We start from the raw sequence: 6112 nt of genomic DNA on the forward strand, positions 1-6112 counted from the left end.
GGAACTGACTGGGTCTTCCTCATATTTTGTCAAACTCCACAGGACAGGAAGGAGGCAGAGCTGGGCCAGTAAGTAAAATCTGATTTGTACTTAAAATGGGTCAGCATGATGACAAATATCAACTTCAACAAAAGATCAGAATAGCCAGAGCCAGAAAGGCAAACTAGGTCCAAACCAAGCAGGCATCTTAAGTCACTAAAAAATTAAGGGCATTTAGGCAGCCAACAACTAATTCTGCCACATACCTTGTTGGTAAGCCTTGTGGCTTTTACTTCTGCTTGGTTCACCTGCTTAGATATCTGTCTCCAGAAGGCTTTAAAGACTTCTCACTCCTATTTTGGCACTCTTGTCCTTAGCCCAGGCAGGATTGGTGATCTTAGGAATGATATGCAAGTCTACTCCATGCCTTCCAAAGTTTCCTTCCCTCCCTAGAGCTTGAGAGTCCTAAAAAAGAAAATGGTAATAGCACTCCACCAGGTAGCACCTAGTAGACTCTCTAGGCTCCCCCTGGGAATCTCTTGCTTTGGCTCCCATTGTCTGCCACTTGGATTTCATCTCTCTCCCTGAATCCTTTTGATGGCAGCATAATTGTGATTTAATTCCTGGATGCTGTCTCTTTAATTACCTTCAGCACTTTACTCAAAAGTCTCTGAGCAGCTGAACCCAGCATCTGGGGATTCTACTCCTACAGGAGTGGTTTGGAGCAAAGGAATAGAGAGAAACTAAAACATAATGTTTCTCACAGCCATCTCCCCCCACTCACAACTTCTCCTCAACACTAGGGGGTGCTACTTACACAGTCATTTTATCCTGTTTTGTGCCACACAAACCCCACTGCTTTGCTCTTCACCCCTAAACCTCCATCAGCCACATCTCTTGATGAAATGTTTATCATTAAAGCCTAAATCTGTGATTCCTCCTGAAATATGGGTAAATCTTACACCAGTTCCTTAAGTAGAAAAAGACCATTAACTAGGATTTTGACTTTAACCTATAGAACGTACTTGAAATACTGAGAAGGAAGTCAGGGGATTTGTTGTTGTTGTTAACTTCATTGAGTAAACAAAGTCCATATATTTCCTTCAGGACCAGGCAAATAGAGTGAACTTCTTGTTCTGATTGAAATGAGGAAAGAAAAATCCTTCTCTGAAGGAAGAGATTATTTGTGGCATTCCCATTTGGGTCAGTGGATGAAAAGAAAGGAAATGTACCAGAAGCTGCTCTGAAGCTGAGCAAGAAAAAATTCTCAAGTTCTCACAACACACCGTCCCGTAGGCCCCAAATTCTGAAAGCCTCCAGCTCCACACCTCATTACCCTCTTCCTAATCACCTCATAAGGGAATTCCCTGCCCTAATCTGACAGAGGCTTACAACTACGTGATAGTGGAAAAGGGAAGAGTCCCCCATTCCTGGCATCATTAGTTGAACCCCTGACCACACCTCCCTGCAAAAATACTGTTTATCGAGTGGCCAAGTACAGTAGTTCTGTTGGAACTCTACTTTAGAGCATTGTGGGTTAAACACAGCTAATCACCATGCATAAAATGGTTTCTATGGAGAATGCATTCTGATTTCCACATAACTCACTTCTACAAATGAACCACTGGAATTCTGCCATTCTGATATAGGGACTGCCTGTGCAACTCTCAAATGAGAGGAAGATGTATTGATGTCTTTCAGGACTGACAGGTTCATAGGATAAGGAAAGATTGTGTGTTCTTTATGCTTGAGAGCTTTCTTACATTGTCTTTTGATCATTCTAGAGATAAAGAAACATGTTCTCTTCCTTTTTTGCTAGGTCTCAAAGGAATCTGAGGCACTGACCAAAATATCCATTGTTTCCTGTAGAGTCAAAAGCAAAGGTGTTGTGTCTCACTTGCTTAGAAATGTAAGAGAGCAAGTGAAAGTCAGAAGGAAGTCTAATTTTAGCTTCTTTTGGGCACTTTGATCATGAAAACTATTAAAGCATATCTGATAAAAGTGCACTTCTTTACCAAAGCTCAGAGATTTTTGAGTTTATCTAAATTCAGATTATTAAACTGTACTTTAGCCACTTTAGTATATTTGTATATGTGTTTGGGGGATGGGGTTGACTCATGCAGTCTTCTAGGTGAAGCTGAAGTCTAGTTAACTCTGAAAAGATGCCATTACTAAGTGAGCTGTAGCTTCATTGTTTATATGCAAGCTGGCCAACAAATCATATTTATCCTTTTTGGGGACACTTAGCAAAACAATGCAACTAACTTCTAATACATGGAAATGTTTCTACGCTGAAAGTTTTTTCTGAGGAGAAAAAAGACATGATTTGAAAACAGCAAGAGACAGACGAAACACGCTTTTTCATATGAGGCATTGGTAATTAACATTTTTACATACAAAAAATGTCCTGCAAGTATTTAAAGAACATTCAAATAACTCTCTTTTGAGGCTATGGCTAAATTGTGTAAGGACAGTGACAAAGTTCAGTAAACCTTGATATTATGCATTTGAGCACATGCTATGTGCTAAGACATTACATCTATTATTTTCTATAATCCTCACTAAAGCCTTTTGGGAAAGAAATTAACACTCCTATTTTATAAATGAGGAAATTGAGGCAGAAAGATTAAGGAATTTGCCCAAGTCTTTGCAGCTTGCAAATAGCAGAGTGGACATTTGAATCCAGGTGCGTCTGACTCAGAGCCAGGCACTCAGCTAAACTGTTGCCTCCAAAATGGCAAAAGTCCTGCTGCCACTATTAAACATTAGCCACTAAGGCCAAGCATTACCCAGGGGCATCTTTGTAGTGCAAGCATCACATGTAAAATCCTCCCAAAGTTTTTCTCTGTAGGAAAGAGGGCACTTGCAAGAGGAAGGTGATCTTGAATACTATTGTCAATATCAAGTCCTTAAAGTTAATCTATGTTTTTGTGCAATAGATGGTCTTTAAGCAAGTATCTTTTAGAAGTAGAATATGAATAATGCAATCTGCATTAAAATAGGCATAATGGCTTGTAGGGGATATAGGTGCCCTGCTTGGGGGAACTGGTAGACATAGGGGAACAAGCATGCACACATAGACATGTGTGCACACACATACACGCACCTTGTGGAGTGGCCTTGCTACCACACAAAAGAGAGAGGAAAGGCATGTGTGCTAGTCCCATCTCTAGTCTTATTCAGAGGCTCAAGCCTGGTGACCTGAGCTAGCTCTCTTGAGGCTATGGCTAAACTGTGGTGGAAGTTTGGATCACTTACTCTCATTCACCCCAGGATAGCCCATAAAGCTATAGAGGTATAAATTCTTCCTCCTGGAAGATGAGCAATGTCTATCCGTTCTTGTGGGTAGACCTTTGTTGCTCTCCCTTTGGACATGGCTGTTGAGCATCAGGAGCAGAGCTATAACCCTCCATATCTCCTAAAATTCAGTATGTTAGAAATGCAATCAGTTTGTACCCAACAGAACCTCCTCCATCCCAATTTCCAACCAAAGCTCTGAATATTTATGAATCATTATAACTGTTTAATTTCAGAGAGGACTGCTGATTTGCCTCTAAATTTCTCTGGATGGGTGAATAGGGGTGGGTTTAGCTGCCCACAGCAACTGCTAGTCCCACTATCTGTGAAAGCAGGGTTTGTATCTGCATCCCATCTTCCACTGACTGGGTGGGCCCAGCAGGAACTTGTTCTCAGGGCTCTGAATTTTCCTTCTGTAGTGTCATATTCCCCAGGCCCAAGGACTAAAGGAAAGCAAAGCCATTGCCTTGTTGCTAGGGCAACCAAGCAGGTGCTCTGAATCCAGTGGTTCATAACAAAACACTCAATTTCTCCTTGCTGGAAGGCAAAGGTTGTTCTAGCTAGGGTAGAAGTTACATTCCAAGTGGTCAGAACTGGAACAGTGTTTGCCATGTGGCATCAGAAGGTCAGATGAGCCAGCTAAATCAGCTTACATTGAGCTGGCAAGACAAAGAGTTAATATGTAACCCAAAGGCCGAGGTTGGGGTTGTAGAACTAGGACTTGAGAATCAGGCAGACTGGGGTTCATTCAGTTTACAAGAAGATAAGGAACAAAGAAAGGTGTCCAAGAGCATTGCTGTAAAGAACCTCAGAGTGTTCATAAGTGAAACCAAGACACCATGAAATATAAAAGGATACACGGGTAGATTTGTTAGCTTCAGAGCAAAGTATGCAGCCTTCTCCCTCCTGCCAGTTTGGGGGTGAGTTGGAATAGGTCCTGTCTCCATCCAGTTCCAGGCCCAGGGGTGTACATCAGTGATTCATATTATATAAAAGCTCCTTTGTCAGAGCTGTGATATCACCTTGGCTCCAGTCTAGTGACTTTTGTCTACTTTTACCCCTGCTTGACCACAGATTAGGTGAAATCTCAAGCCCCTTCTTTTAGGTCTCCTGTCCCAAAGCTTTCAGGTAAGGTCCCAATCAGCTACCATTTATGGCTCTGCAGGCCTAAGTACAGTCTGACTGGCAAAAAAGCATACCAAAAGAACAACAATCCAATGCCTTGTCAGGGTCTTCAAGACTTAACCTCATCAATTTCATTTATTACCACAGCGTCCCATGCTTACCTCATTCCAGCTTCACCAATCTTTTTGGTCCTTAACTATGCCAAACTCCCATACCACCCCTAGACCCAGGTTCTGCTCTGAGTCCTGCATTTTATGTCCCATCTAGCTTTCCTTCAACCATGCCCCTCCCTATAAGGTGAGGTCGACAGTCCATAGGACAAACACCCAGTACCTCCCACCCTTCTAGATCACAGTTGGAATTCCTGGGACCACAAAGGGCTCTGTGCACACAGCCTCAAACCTGATCCTAGAGCCTGCAGGACCTCTTCTCTCAGGTCCATCCTCCTGAGAGGACCATTCCCACTGGTATGTACATCTCTAGACTCTGTGTTGCATATCATATAACTAAGTGACATATATTCTATAGTGACATTTCCATGTTTTTCCTCAAGGGGTCCTGGTCTCCCTTTTAGTCAATTAACTCTGGGTCTATATCCCACTTTAGTTCTAGAAACTGGGTGATTTTTTTCATTGCAGTACTTATGTCAGCTTTCCAGCTCTCAATTTTTTATTATACAAATGAAACAATGCCCTGGTCAGATCTCCATCTATTTTGCCCCTAAAATCACCATAGATCCATGTAGGCCAAGGCACTTTAATTGCTACTCTGATTTTGATGCCATGTGCAATAATTATGTCCAACTTGTCTCTGAGAATTAAGACCTGTCATGGCCTCTCATTCTGAAATCCCATCATCTTCATTGATGTCAGGCAGCCTAATTTCCATATCACATCTGCAGGCATGGCCTGTAGATAACAGGCATCACTGAGCTTTCTAAATAAACTGATGGACCTAGTATATTTTCTATTGCCTCAGAAATGGAAGTGAGCACTGGGTCTTTCCAGGGAACACAACTGGTGACAGGTTCTCAGCTTGTACTTAGTAAATCCACTCTAACATTCCTGCTTCCCTGATCTATATGGTCTCTTTTGCTCAATATAATTCCAAATGACTGCTAACTTCACCTCACATCTTCTAGGTCATTGTCATGAATTAAGTTTCAAGGAGCCAACCTGACAGTGTGTTTAGATCAGCTCTAGGTCCTAAAACATTGAATCCTGAGTCATGGAAGAATACCCCATACCAGTAAATTTTTCCAGCCTTATATTCCCCTGATCTGATATCTTCAAAATCCACTCCTACACATATTCTGTTACCTGCTAGTATATAATAGCCAGATTCTGCCATTTGTGTGATAAGTAGTCTATTTCCTCCCTAAGCAGGGACTGTTTCTTTGCTCTCAGAATGTGCTGGAATATGATCTTGGTTACTGGCTTGGAGGTATGGTGGAGGCAATTTTTGGAGAATAAACATCATCTTTTTAGACACCTGCTTCAGGTGAGGCCATTGCACAGCCTCTAGGAAAAAGGAGGCTGATTTCTTTTGGCAAAGGAAGCAGGTAAATTCTACTGGCCCAAGAACATTCCAGGGAATTTTTCAAGTCAGAGTTCTTAGGTTGATCTACTAAAGTATCTGCATCATACGTCTCTGTGCCCTCTTCCAATCTGGGTTCTGGCTTTAATATAGTATATTTATGAAAGCCACACAT

This window comes from Myotis brandtii, unplaced genomic scaffold, assembly GCF_000412655.1.
Source record: "Myotis brandtii unplaced genomic scaffold, ASM41265v1 scaffold149, whole genome shotgun sequence".
In the NCBI taxonomy this organism is placed as follows: Eukaryota; Metazoa; Chordata; class Mammalia; order Chiroptera; family Vespertilionidae; genus Myotis; species Myotis brandtii.